Raw genomic sequence first — 19,218 nt, 5'->3', positions numbered from 1 at the left:
GATATGTACCAGATCTCCTTTCTGGACACATCCTCTCCAACAAAGATCAGGTAGGCCAGGGGAGATCTGGCTCAGCCTACTCGGGGTTAGGTACCATTGAAATAGTATTTTATATATATATTTTCTTTTATAGTAGTACAAATTGAAGTTTTGGCTGCCGATTCCCCGATATCTTCCCAGTCATCTTTATCTATTTACGTATTGAGGTCCTCAGCCCATTTTTTCATATATCTATGATTGACGGCTACTACTACTGTTCATTTAATGTAACCATGTATTGTTTTAACTCTGTGCCCAGGACATACCTGAAAACGAGAGGTAACGCTCAATGTATTACTTCCTGGTAACACACTTTTATAAATAAATCTTTAAAACATTGTTAGAAAAGCACACTCATCAGTGGGTAATAAGTAAAAAAGAAGTCAAAACCAATGTGGCTAAATAAACAGAGAGGAAATGGACAAGATGAGGCAGGCGTTATCAGAATTATAAGGAATGTAACAAAAATCGCAAAAGGGCAATCAAATTAGCAAAAATGGATAATGAAAAAAGGATTGCAATAGAATGTTAGATCAACCCTACAAAGTTCTTGAGGTACCTTAATAACAAACAAAAAAAAATATGAAAATAAAATATAGGACCCTTTTAGTGTGAGATGGGAAGGCAGATTATTGGAGATAAGGAAAAAGCAGAGGTATTAAACAAATTATTTGCCTCTATGTTTAGAGAAGAATCAATTTCAATAGTGGTGCCGCAGGAGGAAGCCACAACCTCCATATTAATGAACAATTGGTTAACTGAGGAAGAAGCTGATATTCAGGAATACCTAACAGAAAACAAAATTATTAGGAATAGTCAGCATGGATTTTTGAAGGATAGATCATGCCAAACTAACCTTATTTGTTTCTTTGAGGAGGTAAGTAGGAAATTAGACCAGGGTAATACAGTTGGTGGTCTACTTAGATTTTGCAAAGGCTTTTGGTACGGTTCCACACAAGAGGTTGGTGTACAAAATAAAGCAAATTGGACTCAGTGAAAATATATGCACCTGGATTGAAAACTGGTTGAAGGATAGACAGAGGGTTGTCATAAATATAACTTTTTCAGGTTGGGCTAAAGTCGTGAGTGGAGTACCTCAGGGATCGGTACTGGGACCCCTGCTTTTTAACTTGTTTATTAATGACCTCGAGGTTGGCATCGAGAGCAAAGTCTCCATCTTTGCTGATGATACTAAATTGTGTAAGGTAGTAGAATCAGAGCAGGATGTATTTTCTCTCCAGAAGGACTTGGAGAGACTGGAAACTTGGACAGGTAAATGGCAGATGAGGCTTAATACAGATAAATGTAAGGTTATGCATTTGGGAAGCAAGAATAACCAGGCGACTGTCAGGATCCGTGATCCGCCACCCGCTCTGCGCACTCGTCACCAACCTCAACCCGTGATCGGGCCCTCCGCTCCTTCCATCAGCCATGACGCTTCCCTTGCTTATCCTGGGACCAGCCGCTATGCTAGGCGCGCATCCCGCGCGAACGTAAATACCACGCTCTCCGGTCCCGCCTCCAGACTCCAACGCAACGTCATCGGTGCGCAGCGCACACACACGGCACGCAGTCAGCGGGCGCACAGGCCGCGTCATCTTTCTGCTTCTGGGATGCTCCCCCACACTTGTCTCCTGCACCCTATCAGCCTATCACGGTCAGTCTTACTGACACGTCTCCTCCAGTCTGTTCCTCATTGGTTCCGGTCTCATATATGATCAGCCGGCCCACTGGCAAATCGGCTGAGCATAAACCTTCCTATGTGCAAAGTGTTCACTGCTACCCTTGCCTCCACAGTCTTGTCCTGTACTCTGGTTCTTAGTTCCTCTGTTACAGACCTCGGCTATTCTTCTGGACTCCGCTCTTCTAAACTCCTGACCCCGGCTACCAATGATAATCCGCACCACTCCAACCCCGACAAAGTACCACGACGATCCGCACCTCTCCAATCCTGACCACGGCTAAGTACCTTCAACAATCCGCACCTCTCCAACCTCGACAACAATCTCGGACTATCGATATCTCTCCAAACCCGACCCGGCTACCTCAACCAATCTACACTCCAGACGCGCCCACGCGGCTGTGGGTTGGTGTTATATACAATCCCCACCTCGGCCTCGCGGTCACGCCTTGTTTGTGCTGAGCACTCCGTTATAGCATGCTCAGCCCCCAAACATGGACCCGCTGAGGTGGGGTGAGTCTTGAGCACACGCGCCAGCATGTTTTCTAAAACTGAAAAATATTTAGAACAGAATGACCGTCGCATGGACACATTGCAACTGAACCTCCTGTGTCTTACTGATCAGGCACAAGCCCCTCTTCCTATTCCTGTCCCTGCAGGGCCGTCTGCTGCAACTCTACCTTCTATATCCATGACCTCTACTTCTGAACCCCGACTTCCCACACCCAACCGTTATAGTCACGACACCTATGGGTGCCAGGGCTTTTTGAATCAGTGTTTCATACAGTTGGAATTAATGCCTTCTCGATTCTTTTCTCAAAGATCCAAGGTGGCGTACATCTCGCTACTCACCGATGATGCCCTGGCCTGTGCTTCTCCCATCTGGGAACAAAGATCTGACCTTACTCAGGATGACGGACAATTTACCCGGGAATTCCGCCTGGTCGCAAGGTAACTGCCGCTTCTTCCCTTTTCCACATTTCCCAGAGAAAATCGCTCTGTGGCTAGATACGCTCTGGAGTTCCGCATTATCGCTGCCGAGACCGGATGGAATAACGAGGCGTTATCAGCCAGATTCTGGCAAGGTCTCTCAGATTTTAAAACACGAGCTTGCTGCACATGAACGCCCTACCAACCTCGAGGAACTCATCGCCATATGTATCCGCGTTGATCAACGACTACAGGAGGAGGTCCGAAAGAACCAGTCAGTCATCGGCAGCTCACTCCGAGATTCTCTTCTCTCCATGCTGGTACAACTGATCCTCCTCCGCCAGATATTCCTGATCCCATGCAATTTGAGGCCAACAAGTTGTCGTCCAGTGAGAAACAGCGCTGACGCAACGCCGGTCTCTGCCTCTACTGTGGCAATCCCGGACATCAGGTACTCTATTGCCTCCACAAGTCAGGAAACGCCAACTTCCAATGAGGTCCACATTGGGAACACTTTCTACCTCCCCTACCAAAGAGAGTCCATTGCCAAACAGGATCCTTATACCTGTTACGCTGACCGGCGAGAACTTCCACACCACCGCTTTAGCCTTTGTGGATTCCGGGTCGGGAGGCAATTTCATTGACCAGGGCATCGCTGAGAGAAATAACATCCCGCTCGTCCACAAGAAATGCCCTGTAGGGTTGGAAGCAATTGATGGTCGACCACTGCAACCGGCATTTATCTCTTTACAGACCACGCTCTTTCATTTATGTACAGGTGAAGACCATATGGAAGAGATCCAGCTGGATGCCATCCATACTCAAATCGGTCAACGTGATTCTTGGCCTCCCATGGCTTCAACGTCACAGCCCATTTATTTATTTGGACTGACAAGGAACCTGTTCGGTGAAACGCTTCATGTTCTAAGAATTGCACAGTTTCCGTCAAAAGTATATGCGGGGTTGCTGCTCCTAAAGAAGAGAAGGTAACTTTGCCTGAGGTTTACACCGATTTTCGCAATGTTTTGATAAAGCAAGATCGGAGCTTCTGCCACCTCATCTTCCCTTCGATTGTCCTATTGACCTGCCACCCGAGAAGACAAAATTATTGTCTTCTCAAAACACTTCCGCGTCAAAGCGCTACGTCGCCAGCAGGCGCAAAGGCACTTGTATAACCACTATAGCCAAGTACTGCATTGTGCCTGATACGCACGTAGTGAAGCAGGCAGCATAATCTCGACCTTACACCCAGAAGGTGAGAACAGTGGCTGCTCTCGGCAAGTGTCTTTTTTTCAAGCTTTCAAATGCGTTTCGCAACATTCTTACAGCTCTCGTTACTGCAAACCTCACACCGGATACTGCTTGGAAAAACCTTTACACCAGGAAGGAAACGCTTCCCCTTTTCTACTATTAACAGAAATGTTTAAGAAGCCCATTACAACTCCATCTACAAAAAAAAACATGTTTGTCCAATAAAAAGTGTAACCCCCTTTGGGATTACTTTGGCTTTAGAAGGCAAGCCCCGTCCAGTTCTAGAGAAACAGAGAAAAGACAAGGCGCACAACGCACATAGTGAAATACAGTTTAAAAAGTTAATTTTACTAGAAGATAATAAGTTCTGCGTACATCAAAGTGTATAAAATCAAGCATTGGATAAGTGGGGTTACCACACAGGGGAACAGCTGGACTCGTCAGGCTTCATCCACTATCAGGAGAGGAACCGGAGATAGTGATAGTGGATGAAGCCTGACGAGTCCAGCTGTTCCCCTGTGTGGTAACCCCACTTATCCAATGCTTGATTTTATACACTTTGATGTACGCAGAACTTATTATCTTCTAGTAAAATTAACTTTTTAAACTGTATTTCACTATGTGCGTTGTGCGCCTTGTCTTTTCTCTGTTTCTCTAGTCCCAGGGGTGCCGGGCCACCCCCAAGAAAGGCTGCAGACGCACTATTTGTGCACATACACCTACAAGGTCATCACTATTGTTTATTACACTTTGTATTCACAATTGTGCATTTTATCACTATATCACGTTAATAGCTGCGCACTATCACTCTTTTTTTGTACTTGTCCCCGTCCAGTTCTGCCTGGCGTCACAGTAAGATATATATAGTGAGGGAGAAGGATCTTGAAGTTAGGTCCCCGGGGGAGTCACTTTGGAAGGGCCTCATTGTGTATAGTGTAAATAAGTTAATGTTTAGATGATTCTATAATAGGAACTCCTGACGAAGCACTACGTGCGAAATGCGTAGAGGTCACGTGTGGCAGTTCCTGTGGAGTTTTGCAGTCGGAGGGAGTGGGGCTCTACACTTCACTTCCCTCCTTCCAACAGGGTATGTACTCAGACCGGTCCGGACCCTCTCTGTAGTGCTAAGTGATTTAGTTTTAACCTGTTGATATTCCCCGATCGTACTGGTGTCAAAACCAGTTATTCTAACACTATTTACTTTTGTTTTGTTTTTATAATTTACATATCAGTAGACCTTGGTTGTCTATTGTCGTATCACCTTTTTTAACAATAAAGTGTTCATTATCCCTCAGTGCGCATGCCTGTAATTTGTTTTTCTATAATAGGGCAGATAAACCCTTTCTTGTTTTGTAGTTAGGGACAGGGCCCTTGCCGGCTAGTATCCATAGAAATGGCTCATCCCTACACTCCTGGCTCACATGGAGGAAGCCTGTACCCAGATGAGGTCCCCCGAGCTGTAACACCAAGGCATAGCAGGATTCGCCCAATCGGACGGTCCTTAGACCACTCTAACCCAGAAGGCCACAAGGTGGCATCCAGTACCGGAGACGGGGATACGGAGAACAGTACGAGAAGAGAGAGCAAGGCCTACAAGGGGATCCCAGGGGATGGAGCACTACAGACACTATACAGGAAAGAGATCAGTTAGATCAGGGGCAGCTGGGGAAGAGACAAAAACAGTACAGACAGTGGAGAGATCAAAGACAGTATATATTGGGATGTGTATGTTGTGACTGAGTCTGTATCTTTGGCTGTTCATAAAGCTCCTGTTTGTATGAACAAAGTTCCTGGCACCTATCAATGCGTTTCCAACTCCTAGCCTGCTCGGATCCAGCACCCTGACAAGTAAACAAAGACTGAGCACTGCCATGTACTGTAAATACCATCACACAAACATCATCCGCTCCCTATTACCACTACGGAGTTGTAAATTCAGATGAAAACAGTGGTCATTACAGGAAGGGCAGTGACCATGTGAGATTAACTACCATGGAGACTGACAGCAGTTACAGGAGATATCTTTAAGAAAAGGTTAGACATCTTTTTAGACAGGAAACGTATACAGGGATATACCAAGTAAATACAGGAAGGACGATGCAGATCCAGGGAGAAATGTGACTGCCATTAGTGAAGTACTTCAGCCAATGAGAATGTAACAAAAGATTAACTCTATTAACATGTTTCAGTCCAGTCTACAATGTATCTAAGTAAGGATCCCAGTGATCTTTCTGTTGGATTGTGGGACTCCTCTGGACCCAGAAATCTCTGATGGGGAGCTTGGTACTAATTTGATATGTGTAAGAGGAAGAGTAGGTTCTCTCCGGCTCATCACCCTCATCTCGCTTACTCCCCCCCCCCCCCCCCTCTCCTCGTTCTGTCCACCTCTCGCCCCATCTCTCCTTCCTCTTTACCCCCAGTTCATCTCCTTATTCACACTTTTTGCCCCCTCTTTCCTCCCTGCACATGGCACATATGTCATATCTTTATTCATCATCACCTATCTCCATGTCACCCTTTGCCCTTCTCTCCCCCCCCCCCCTGGCTGTCTGTACCCCTCTTCCCACACCCTCCCTGGCTGTACCCTCCTCTCCCCCCTCCCTGGATGTCTGTACCCCTCTTCTCCCCACCCTCCCTGGATGTCTGTACCCCTCTTCTCCCCACCCTCCCTGGCTGTACCCCTACTCTCCCCCCTCCCTGGATGTCTGTACCCCTCTTCTCCCCACCCTCCCTGGCTGTACCCCTTCTCTCCTCCCTCCGTGGCTGTACCCCTCTCCTCCTCTCCCGTCTCACCTTCCCTCCTGGTGCCACTTCTATCCTTCTCCCTCCTGTAACTGTCACCGCTGCAGCTATGGCAACTTAAACCTGCCGCCCAGCCTCAGGAAGCAGGAAGCGGTCCCAGGGCCCAACTGAGCCGCGCGGTGAATCACGGGACATGTAGTGCAACAAGGGCAGCGCTGCGACTGGGGGAATCCAAGACTGGACCACACTTCCCGTCACGCATTGCGGCGAAGGCAGGGCTTACCAGCCTGGGGCCTGGGGGAAAGGCGGCATGATTGGCGGGGAGGGAGTAGCCCCACCCCTACAATAACCCCTTCACACCCTGGTACACACACAGGCATATGGGCTGTGCTTGGCACAGGGTTCCTTGGTATCAGCTGCAGGGAGGGTGGGGGAAGTAAGGGGTCTGAGGGAGGATGGAGGTAGTAAGGGGTCTGAGGGAGGGTGGGGTAGTAAGGGGTCTGAGGGAGAATGGGGGTAGTAAGGGGTCTGAGGGAGGATGGAGGTAGTAAGGGGTCTGAGGGAGGGTGGGGTAGTAAGGGGTCTGAGGGAGAATGGGGGTAGTAAGGGGTCTCAGGGAGGGTGGTGTAGTAAGGGGTACTGAAGGGAAGATGGGGGTAGTAAGGGGTCTGAGGGAGGATGGAGGTAGTAAGGGGTCTGAGGGAGGGTGAGGTAGTAAGGGGTACTGAAGGGAGGATGGGGTAGTAAGGGGTACGGAAGGGAGGATGAGGGTAGTAAGGGGTACTGAAGGGAGGATTGGGGTAGTAAGGGGTACTGAGTACCACTAAGTGGTATATTTAACTCCTTTAATGCCTGGGATAAATCACTCGTAGATACATAATTGTCCTTAGAGCTGATAATGCCCCTTACCCTATAACCCCATCTGCAAACCACCTAGCAACAGGTTTCCAAACACACCATGAAGAAGGAGGTGTGATGTAGTGGTTAAAGCGTTGGTTTTGCATCCTTATGCCTGTGGTTCAATGCCTGGCTGAGGCTTTATTTATGATTATTATATCTTGTGATCTCTGTATCAGTGTTAAAATATCTTAATAATCATGATAAGACCGCTGCAGGACCCTGAGAGTTTGGAAAGCTTGTAACATCAACTACAGTCAGTGGTGGATTTACCATTAGGCCGCCCCCATATGCATTTGCCGCGCTCTCGCAGGGGGGCGCAGGCCGGGGGGGTGGGAGGGGGCGGACAGGCGGTGCTGGCAGCCAACATCATGGTGCGCGCGGGGGCTGCAGAGGTACGGCGGCTGAAGAGAAATGGCTCCAAAGAGGCCAGGGGAGAAGCACGCCCCAGCGCAGTGACATCAAACGCCCCTCCTTCCGTGTCTGCCCTGCAAAGCAAGCTGGACAAGCTCTCCTCCACTGGCTACCGGATTCCAGGGATCCTCTGCACAGCTGACAAGTGAAAGGGTAGGCTGCAACCGTCAATGATGCTATGAATGTAATAAAATCATTTGAAAAAAGTAAAAACACAACAACATTTAAAATGGAAATAAATAATACGTAATACTGGTAGGTAGGAGTGGATGACACTGGGGAAAGCAAATGGGAGAAGGAAAAAAGGGAAGAGAAGGGAAAAAAGGGGGGGAGAGGGAAGGGAGGTGGCAAAGAGGTGGATGAATGCCCCTCCAAATGGATTGCCTTTGTGCACCAGAATAAAACGTATTAACAGATACCTGCAAACAATAAAATAAACAGACAGTGATCCAATGCTAGTATACGCCTGCGCGCACGCCTGCAGCCCAAGCGATTTGTGAACTTGGCTGCAGGAGATTGTAGACGCGTGGAGGGGGCGTGGCGGACGAGTCACGAAGCTGGTTCGCCCTCATTGGCTGAACCAGCTCACGACGTGCGCTGACGTCATGTGATTTTGATTACATCAGGCAGGGGGGGCCCGAGAAATTTCATGGATGAAAAGGGGGGGGCTCGGCATAAAAAGTTTGTTCACCCCTGCCCTAGAGGATTAATGAGCTAATACATCATTTATTATGCGTAACCGCACTCTGCCCCTTTAAGATTGTAAGATTGGTACTTCTAGCATCAGTTTGTGTGATATGTTGTTACTTTAGCCTCTTTATAAATGATAGTAATAATACCGTTGGTATTAGGTGTCAGAGGCTGTGGAACTGCCAGGAATCAGTCATCGCAAGAGGAGGACAGTCTGTATGTCAGTCATTTATAAGTTTGTTAACAGCTACGGATGGGCCGCTCATTAAATCCCAATAACTCAGCAGATGTATTACAGGATGCGTGTAAAGTGTTGGACTGCACAGCTCTATAGTAATGGGCCTGTGATCTGTTAATCTCCGCATCATTACCTAATGTCAGACACCATTTACATATAAATATACATAATCCTGTCCAGTACTGTACGTGCATACCCATGTATCCATCCATACCCCACAGTACCAGCAGGGGGCACAGCTACCTTATGTGTGATAGCTTCATATGGCACACAGCCTTGTGGCTGGTCACAGACCCCCCCCCCCCCCCCCCCCCCCCCCAGAGACAGGCAGAGGGGGAAACACAAGTGTTTATGTGGAAAAGGCAGCCTGAGTTTTTAAGAAGTACTTGAGTTGCTGCCATGTGACCTGAAGTACCTGCAGTGGGGTTCTGTCAGTATAACAGCCCAGGGCAGACAGCTCATCCTCACATCCTCAGGGCGACCCAGCAGCAGAGCACACAACAGAACCAGCACCAGTACCCACCGGGAGAACAGCGCCTACGGAGAACAAGCAGCAGGTAGAGGAGAGGAGAAGCAGGTAAAGAGAAGAGAGAGGAAGCTTATGCATTATGCACGCTGGTGCTTATTAACATTATTATCGTTTATTTGTATAGCGCCAACATTCTGATGCGATTAGCATGAAATACTCTGACAACGCAGCACTTTTACACAGGAAAGTTTCATCTTTTTTAACGCGTTCACGCGAGTTCCTGAGAGACGGCTGGAAAGTGATGTTACGGTAAACGCAGGCGATAGGAACCAAGAGGTTATTGTGTTAAAGGAAACCGATATCACATTCATTGGGACAAGAAGAGCGAAGAGAGTTTCAGTTTGTAAAAGACAAAAGGAAAGGTAATCCATTCCCCCGGTACCAACCCACATCAGCGGTGCCAGGGACACAAACTATCCCAGAACTTTCCTCTCACTCTTCTACCAACACATGGATTTTGCATTAGGGTCACTGGTTAGTGCCTTGTGTTTTTATATTAGATTTTAATACTCTGCTGGGCAGGGATTTCTAGGGAAACTGGATACAAAAAAACCATGGTATTCAATTTTAAAGAGGGATATTTACAGTACCCAAAAAATAAACTGGACAAAAGAAGCTTTGCATAGAGTACGGTGAGTGAGGACAGGCAGGGGCATGGGAATGTGGGATAAGGCGTAGAGAAGGGAAAGATAGTTACAGAAAGGGATACAAGAAAGAGGGGAAGAAGTGTGAATGTGTGCGGGAAGGTGGGGCACAAAACACCAGCTGCTCCATCGGAGGGGTAATACTGGGGTAGAAGGGTGGATATCAGTGAGGCAACAACAGAGATACAGAGAGCCACAGCCTAAAAGAAGGACATGAAAGAGATAAGGTAAAAAGAGGGTTTAGGGAGACATACAACAGATAATGAGACACACTGGGGAGCAGTTGTTTTAACACATTTTATTAGCTACATGCAGTTTACAGAAAGTGTAAAAATGTTATATTATTAGTCAGTTAAACGGTGTTAGAATATTATTACCACTGATCAGATTGATTGGTTGTATTCATTTGACGTTACACCTGTTACGATTGACGTGCCGATCACGTTTTATTAAACTGCCGGCTGCTGAAGATGTGCGAATAATGCGCAGGCGACTTCGCCGCGAATATGGAGTTTATTCGCCGGCGCGAATCTTTGCCGTTTCAATCGCTAATCGCGGGCGCTATCGTCTCTTTAAAAAAATAATAAATAAACATTAGCGTGCGAATCGCCCCCTGCGAAGGTATGAATGTCTGCATTTGGGGCCATTTGTGGTGACATTCGCAATCAAATAGAATATTCGTGTCAACATTCACCGATCGAATGTTATGACAGTGGCACGCTTTGGCACATTCGCCAAAAAATTTCCATGTCAAATTCAAGGACAAATATTCGACCGCAAATTGAATTTTGTAAAAAATACGCCAAATAATTCTTCCTACTGCCCATTTGCCTTCATTTTATAACTCAATCTTTTAACAATAAACACACACTATAACCAGACAAATATAACCTTACAAGGTACTAAAAAACAAAAATAACGTTTCTCAGCCTCACTGATTAATATTATTTTCAATATAAATTGCTTCGTGGTTCTATATCTTGTTTTCTGTGTATTCTCTATTTCTATTTAATTATAATCCCTGTATTGTTATCGCTTTCCCACCCTGCATATTGAAATGTTTCTGTATATTGTGTTGTCCCGTAAAAGTAACATGATAATGGAGGATTTTCACAAGTTGTTGGAACGACTCTCTCTGTTATGTAATGATTCTATCCAGTCTATATTTCATTAGAAGAAAAAAAAAATTGTGCCATGTGTGTAAGGTGAAATATATATATATGGTTTATTGGGTCCAAAATGCACACATATGCCTTACGTTTTGGTCCTCAGGATTCCCTTCCCCTGAAGAAGGTCCCCCTGGGGACTGAAACGTCGGGCATTGGTGTGCATTTTGGACCCATTAAACCACTTTTATGTGATTATCTTGTGCTGTGCCGGTATATTGGATCTCTAGGGATCCTCACAGGCTTTAACTATCTACCCTTTACCGTGAACTGCACTTGCCTCTGCTTAGGTTTTTTTCGTGTGTGTGCGTGTGTGTTCTCGTTCTCTCTCTCGCTTTCTCTCTCTCAAAATCTGGGTGGGCGTCTACTCCAAAGGCTGGCGCTCTAAATAAAACACTCAAATAAGTGTAAGCAATCATAAGAAAAAATTAAATGTAAATATTGCATGCAATAAATACAATATATCTAAATGTAAAGAAAACAAATATAGATAATAGTTAAAATAGTTAAAATAGATAAAATGTTGGTATCAATCCAATTTGTGTCTTGTGTCCAAGGGTTAACAGCTTTAATAACTGTTAGACAGGACAAGATTATTAGTTTGGGCAGATGGATCTTGGAAATCCTTACTAGAATCCAGCAATAATAGTTTATTTTTTATATAGGCAGGTCATTAGTATGGTTTTATATGTTTTTCCAAGAAGGAATTAATTTGTACACATGCCCAAAGATTATGAAATAGAGCAGCGATTGCATTTTAAACTTGTTCCTGATGTTGAGAGTCTCATTTTACATCTCAATACCAGGCTAATAATGTGAAAAGGATCATTACTGTTATTATAGAACATTTAATGCGACGCTGTGAGTGGCGCAATGTCAAGTCTTTTCTTGTAGCATTAGTTTGGTATGGATATATGGGATATCTTGTATCCATTTAGATATTCCTGAGTGATTCTATATTGTCTGAAGTGGCGATTCTGCCCATTTTTGATCTGAAATATCCATTGAAAATAGGGATATTTGTCGGAAAACAACCCAAACGGTCGCTTCACACAATATACAATGACGCCCCTTTGTGTGATTTAATGCCCATGTATTTACTTTGTATACGGTTGAGGTAGAAATACACAGAATTGTAGAATTTATGAGCTAAGAGAGAGGATGGTATCATGTCAGTCGACAGAACAAAACTAAGAAAGGATCGGAGAAAAAGTAACAATTATCAAAGGAAATGTCAGAAAACAGGGAGAAAAACATGGAAATACAAACTCCTGCAAACCTTTGGTTCATTGAATACAGGACTCAGCTGGGTTACAGCAGCAGTGGGAAACGGGGCGTCCTCCGGAGCTGGATTTGTTTATCTCCGTCCCCCTCTGCAGCTTCCTGAGATACATCCCAGTGTTGTTAACAGTGTTAAAAGCAGGGGGGGGGGAATCAAAATAACCGCCAAATCCCGTAGGCCCCGCAAGTCATTAGGAAGCCAGAACATCATCTGTTGGTGCGTCCTGTTGCATGGCCATTTGGATACCAGTAACTACACCAATATATTATATCTGTGGAGCCGGAGGTTTCCAGGGCCAGAATGTAACGCTGGTTAGCTAGGGAGGAACCGCGGCCCCCACAGGGGTTACGTTAGACGAGACTGTCACTTTAATAGGTTCATGTCTCATTATGCTATATAAATATATTGTATCTTTAATTCAATGTAATATGCTGCCATATTTAATGAGATATTCCTGCTCTCCCATTAGGCCCAGACACCGCGGACCTGTCATTTCTAACTCGTGTACAATTAATTTTTAGCATTGCTATTTTAGTTTCTGTATCACACCATGTAACAGGGGAGGAATGTAACAGGGAGAATATAAGACACCAGCCCTATGCCTGGCAGACCTATGTGTAGGTCTTCAATGCAGCAGTGACTGGGTTAAATATCAGATGGGGAAAGGTTTGGTTAATTGGTCATATCCCAGCTGCCTCGTTAAGGGGCTTAAAAAACCCAGGCTGCTCACACATGCCGGGCTGTCTGAACCAGTGAGAGACTGGAACGCAGGAGAAAAACTGCTTGCTACAAGGTCTGTCTTTCCTGTGTAATCTGTTGCTTATTGCTACTCTGGACTTTAAACAGCCCTTGTCCCTGCTCAGGACTTAATTTTCTATTTGTTTGCATATGCTGAAAAGAAGCTGTATGATTTTTGTATGCGATATTTTGAGGCTTAATAAACAAGCTCATTCTAAGGCCTCGGCCATGTTACGTGCTTGCTGGCGGAAGCGCGCTGAGGCGCGCTCCCGCTCAGCACTGAGCCCCTACAGCCGCAATTAGAGCGGCTTTAGTAGGGGCTCACCTGCGCTTACGCGCGCTTGCGGAAGCGCAGGTCTTGGGGGAATTTAAAATTCCCCCGCTTGCCGGCGAGACAGGCCGGTCACGTGAGCGGTTCGCCCAATGAGGGCGAACCAGCTCCGTGACGTCACTGGCCCGCCCCCGGCCAGTGACGCGCCCGCCCCCGGACCGCCCCCGGACCGCCCCCTGACGGCTGCTGAGAGCGCTTGCGGTAAGCAACCGCAAGGCCAGGGAAAGCACCCGTTTTCCCTGCGCCTCAGCGCGCCTCAGCACGCCAGCAGGGACCGTGGACTCGGCCTAAGAAACCCACGTGTTGTTGCATTGACCCTGCAGCATATGGTGTGAGAAGTGGGATGCTGAGAGGCCCCTGCATTTGAAGGGCCACATCAAAAAATGGAACATTTTTTAAAAGAGTTTCTGTGTGAACAGGCCAAACAGCAAGGACTTTTTATGCAGGAGCAGGCCAAGCAAAACAAATTACTACTGCAGCAGCAAGCCCAGCTCCTATGCGAGCAGCAGGCAGCACTGGAGGAAAACAAGGCCAGGCAGAACCAGGAAATGGCCAAACTATTGGTTCAGTCCCCTTCTGATGCCGGACCAGAACTTCCAAATAAACCCCCGGTTCTCCTGAGGAAAATGAGTCCGGCCGAGGACCCAGAGGCTTTTCTATTTACGTTTGAAAGGGTTGTCGAGGCCCAGGGCTGGTCTTTAGATCGCTGGGTAACCGCTTTGGCCCCGCTCCTCATAGAAGAAGCCCAGGCCTCATATCAGGGCTTACCAGCGGATCAGGCTATGGACTATAAACAAGTAAAAGACGCTATACTGGATCGCTTAGGCCTGACCCAAAAAACCTACTGCTCCTGATGATACTGCTCCTGATGAAGCTGACGCCAGTCAGCGAAACGCATAGAGCTTCCATTTCCTGCGCAGTAATCCCCGTTCCAGAGGAGAGGGGACCGCTGTACTACGTACCTGTTCCTTCCCCCGCATTACCGGAAGCTGTCAAGCCCCAAACGGATGTGACGTCAGACACCGCTCGAACACTGTCTGACTGCAGGAGTATTGGAGAGACGGTCCGGTCACCACTTCTCTATCGTGAGATCTACTGCTTCACTATTTGATGTGCCTATTTTACTTCTACACATTGTGAGTACACTCCTTACCTTTTATTGCGATATAAACCTTTTTGCTGGTCTGCACTATGGTCTCTTTTCTGCTGTATTTCCTCATGAGTTGATCCAGAGTGCAAGCCCTCTCGAGTTCCTGCAACCCTGTTCCCTGTTACACGCTGATTCTTCATCTACTTTTTGTAAGTAGGCAATTCATATGAGCCAAGTTTTTCTTTTTGCCCATTTTTTGTGATTTTATTGCACCATATATGTTTACTCTTTTTTTGGGGTGTTCCTGATTTATTGCTCCCTTCCTACCCTGGATGTACTGTTGCTATTAGGGAACCTGTACAATTCCCTTTGAAGGTTGAGAATTTTTCTAATACACCTTACACTTATTTTTATATATTCACTTTTTTCACTTATTCCACATTGTTGCTGTGTAGCGCCGTTCTAGATCACTTGGGTTACCCAGAGACCTACCGGCAGCATTTCCGGAACTTGACGTACACCTCTAAGATGAGACCCCGGATTCTAGCTCAGCGCTCACTGTACTTGTGTACTCGCTGGATACAACCTGAGCAGCACACTAAGGAGGCGATTCTCGAACAATTTGTTTTGGAACAATTCCTACAAGTGTTAACCCCTCCCGCACTCTCTTGGGTAAAACACCATGCTGCTAAAACCCTAACTTTGGCTGTCCAGCTCATTGAAAACTTCATTGGGGCCGAGGATCAGGAGAGTGTCCTGGGCCTGACAGATCTGACTCCACCAGCGCTGGCGGACGCCCAAAGAGGGAGACCGGACTAACGGGTAAATTACGACCCATTCACATGCAACCGCATGTCCCACGAAAGGAGCAGTTGTTCCAGCAACGGAGAGGACCCCGCCGAGACCCTCGTCTACTTCCCGATGTCGGCTCATCAACGAACTAGAGAGACTTCAAAAGACATCGCACGCAGGGCCCATCCGACTCCTAGTCTAGATGAGCGGTATCTGTGTTAACCTCCGGTGAAGGAGCCGTCTTCATGTTCTACCTGCGGGGAACAAGGCCACCATCATATGGAATGTGCACAGATGGATTGTTCCTTGAGCAGGACAGTCGCCTCGGCCTTCCCCAGAGAAAGTTGCAAGCCCTGGCTACTTCCAGTCTGGGGGTAAAACCGTCCAGGCCCTTGTAAAGTCAGGCTCTGGGAAAACTCTGGTCTTCCAGGAACTGTTACCGCCTGACGTGCTTTCCTATGACTTCCCATCGAGCATGTAAAATGGTATCCGACGGCCAAAATCCTGCTACAGGTAAAAAGTTGGGAGGCCAGGCTCGAAGTAGGAGTCGCTCCTTGGCTCCCTGTCCCCGTTTTGCTCGGCCGGGACTGGCCTTTCTTTTCAAACCTACTGGCTCCCGGGAAGCGCATGCGCGACGGGATCAGAGATGGAGGCTTGAATTGAGCGCTCCGCTACCCGCCGGCAGTAATTAAATAAAAAATAATAGCAAAACTCAACTCACGCGCAAATAAGTTGCGGCACCCGCTACAACTAACTATACAGCACCAAAGTAAATGGCGGCTACCAGGAAAAAATCAAAACAGAAGGTGGATGTACGCACCTACTTTGTGGGGGAAAAAAAGACCAGGGAGACGGGCAGGATGGCGGCATCAGATTCCGACTCCGCACCGAAGCTGGAGATGACAGCGGATGAGCCGACAGGCGCGCTGAAAAGAGAAATTGCACAGCTCCTCTCCGACCTCAAAACCTTTTTCAGGGGGGAGGTAGAACACCTGCGGAAAGACATACTGAGCATTGGGACCCGCACGAATAACTTAGAGGAGAAAATGGAGGAGTCTACTAGATGTCAGCAAGAGACAGACACCAGGGTTACCATCCTCGAGCGGAAGGTGGCAGAGCTAGAAGAACGCCACGAAGGCAGCGAAAATCGCGACAGAAGGAACAACCTAAGGGTTAGGGGGATCCCTGAAGAGATTCAAGACCCCGAAGTGATGCTCAGCCGATGATGACTTCCATAATGCCGGGGAAGACGGAGGCGGAGCTGGTTATGGACCGGTGCCACCGTGCATTAAGAGCCCGTCCACTACCTAACAACCCACCCAGGGACGTAATTCTGCGCCTGCACCACTTCACCACCAAAGCAGAGATCTGCAAAATCACCAGGGCCACCCCAACAGTGAAATTTGAGGGAATAGAGATGGCCATATATCAGGACATTTCCCCGAATACACTGACAAGACGCCAGGCCCTCCAACCTGTCACTAGAATCTTGCAGGACAAAAATATAAGATATAGATGGGCCTTCCCCTTTGCTCTGATTGTGGTGCAAAATGGCCGGTTCCACGTACTCAAACACTTAGCAAATGGTCCGGAGTTCCTGAAAAAGCTGGATATACCCAATACACTATGAGTGGAAGCCCCTGGAGGACGCCCTCCCCGACAGACGGAATGGGAAAAAGTGGGCTCACCGGCCGGACATCGCCAGGAAAAGCCAGGACCCTCAAGACCTGCATGAGGACCGCGTGCCCTGCTTTCTGGTTCCACTAGAACTAGCAGTTACCGTCATTGTTCCTGTTATAATAAAGAAATACCGAGACTGTTTCCCTCACTGAGCGTTACCCGATGTCAGAATGCCCTTGGGACTCCCCCCCATCCCCCTCCCGATGGTCCGAGCCCAGACGGTCAAGCTCCGGCAGAGGACTAAGAGAAGGCTGGGTAAAAAAAAAATCGCAACACTTACCAAAATGGCTTCCTGCAAGGATCTGCGGGACAAGCTGTAGAAGACGCGCCAAAAGAGAATGGCGGACGCTGTTTGGGCGCGAAATCAGGGAACTCCAGTCGGCTCCACCCTCGGGACACGCCTGCTTCCTCGGCTGCTCGCAGGCGGATATGCGCACTGGACCCTGATGACGTCAGGGGGCGGTCCCTCACAGAGTCCCGTCGGAGAGGAAATTACGTCAGTGGAGGCGCCTGCAGTGCAGGAAAGAGACCGGAATGAGACTGGGAGATGGAAGCGGCAGCCGGAGGATTCGTTAAGGGGTGGGGGGGCTCCTCAGAGGGGAGCGCGAATTCCCCCGCTGGGGAGAGGGGCTCAGTTAGTATTAATAATAAGTTAGGATAGTCAGTTATAGACCCTCGAGGTCAGAATGTTGTAAAAACCGAAGTTAGATTATAGTTAATATAATACATAGTTGAGTTCTTGAAAAATGTTTTTAGCTATAGTTGTGAAAAGATAATGTCAGCACTGCCGGCCGGGGGGGCAGGTGATTGCCCCCATCCCTACCTGTTGGCATGTGCCCCTGGGGCTGGACTGCGGCCTTAAGCCACAGCCCAGTCAAAGACCTGGGAATCCGTGGTCTGGAATGCACCCCACAAACATGGACAGAAGGGTGGGAGCACCCAGAGTATGGACGGTTTTCCCAGGCAGTAAACCATAGGTCAGTTAGGGCCAAGATGGTTTTCCTTGTACATGTTACAAGGCTTTATGTTCCCTGTCACTCCCCTATGTGTTTTCCTTCCCCTTCCTCAGGTTTCCCAAAAGGAGGTATCACGGCGTCACGAGACCAGCAACACCATTACTGGCTTCTACAGAAAATCCAAGGCACGGGTAGGAGGCGAACGCACCACACTCACAAAGACTCACTATACACACAAACATGGCACTGAAGTTCATATCACAAAATGTTAAGGGATTCAATTCCCCTCAAAAGCGTTGAATCGCCTTTGCAGAATTCAAGCATAGAAAAACAGATGTTCTCTTTCTTCAAGAGATGCATTATTGCTCCAACAAAAACCCAGGGTTCATAGACAAAAATTTTAGGAGGTTCCATCTCGCCTCAGCCAAAGAAAAGAAAAAAGGGGTTGCCATACTACTCCACAATAGAGTCCCGTTTGAGTTGGAAAAAATAAAACGTGATCCAGAAGGTAGATATATTATACTAGTGGGCCTATTACAGCAATGTAGAGTAACAATGGCATGCGTGTATGCCCCATGCGAAAAAGATCCTCAGTTCTTTGCAGAATTCTTTCTTAAGCTTCAAAAATGGGCAGCTGGAAATATAATATTAGCGGGAGACTTCAATAAGGTCCTAGACCCTCGAATAGACAGATCCCGAGACAGGACAAAGAGAGACAAACGGGCTACAGCACTAGTAGATGGGCTGAGGCGAGGATGTCTGGTGGACATATGGCGGGAACAGCACCCGGGCGAGCGTACCTATACATTCTATTCACACCCACACAACAGTTATAGCAGACTAGACCACTTCTTTGTGTCGAGCAGAATGGTCCCACAAATCACCGACACTCTAATCCATGACATATCATGGTCGGACCATGCATCAATTGAGCTAAGATGCACTCAAAATTAGACCGGTTAGCCCGGGAGCAAACTGGAAATTAAACGAGTCCCTGATTAAGATCCCTGAATTGGCACAGACAGTCATAGACGAGATTAGGCAATTTTTTGTCACAAACACAGGCACAGTGGAATCTCACATTAAACTGTGGGAGGCTCACAAGGCCACAATGCGAGGAATGCTGAT

The 19,218-nt window shown here is 47.3% G+C and overlaps 2 protein-coding genes across 18 annotated transcripts in view; one reads left to right on the top strand and one right to left on the bottom strand.

Moving 5' to 3' along the window:
* The window catches only part of CEP128 (centrosomal protein 128), a 137,156-nt gene extending 130,329 nt beyond the window's left edge, over nucleotides 1-6,827 (bottom strand). For 11 of the 12 annotated variants that reach the window (XR_012803895.1, XR_012803896.1, XR_012803897.1 and 8 more), the window contains exon 1: nucleotides 6,695-6,827. The gene's annotated coding sequence lies outside the window, so the exon portion shown is untranslated. The remainder of the gene's footprint in view (nucleotides 1-6,694) is intronic. The other variant, XM_075614638.1, reaches the window with a different exon arrangement.
* Nucleotides 6,828-7,884: 1,057 nt separating this feature from the next.
* The window catches only part of TSHR (thyroid stimulating hormone receptor), a 95,950-nt gene continuing 84,616 nt past the window's right edge, over nucleotides 7,885-19,218 (top strand). Inside the window, exons 1-3 of one of the 6 annotated variants that reach the window (XM_075614629.1) lie at nucleotides 7,885-8,107; nucleotides 9,359-9,459; nucleotides 18,204-18,281. The gene's annotated coding sequence lies outside the window, so the exon portion shown is untranslated. Of the gene's footprint in view, nucleotides 8,108-9,231; nucleotides 9,460-18,203; nucleotides 18,282-19,218 lie in introns of those variants that run through there. The other 5 variants (XM_075614631.1, XM_075614630.1, XM_075614628.1 and 2 more) reach the window with 5 other exon arrangements.

This window comes from Ascaphus truei, chromosome 9, assembly GCF_040206685.1.
Source record: "Ascaphus truei isolate aAscTru1 chromosome 9, aAscTru1.hap1, whole genome shotgun sequence".
In the NCBI taxonomy this organism is placed as follows: Eukaryota; Metazoa; Chordata; class Amphibia; order Anura; family Ascaphidae; genus Ascaphus; species Ascaphus truei.
This window is presented reverse-complemented; position numbering and strand designations above follow the sequence as displayed.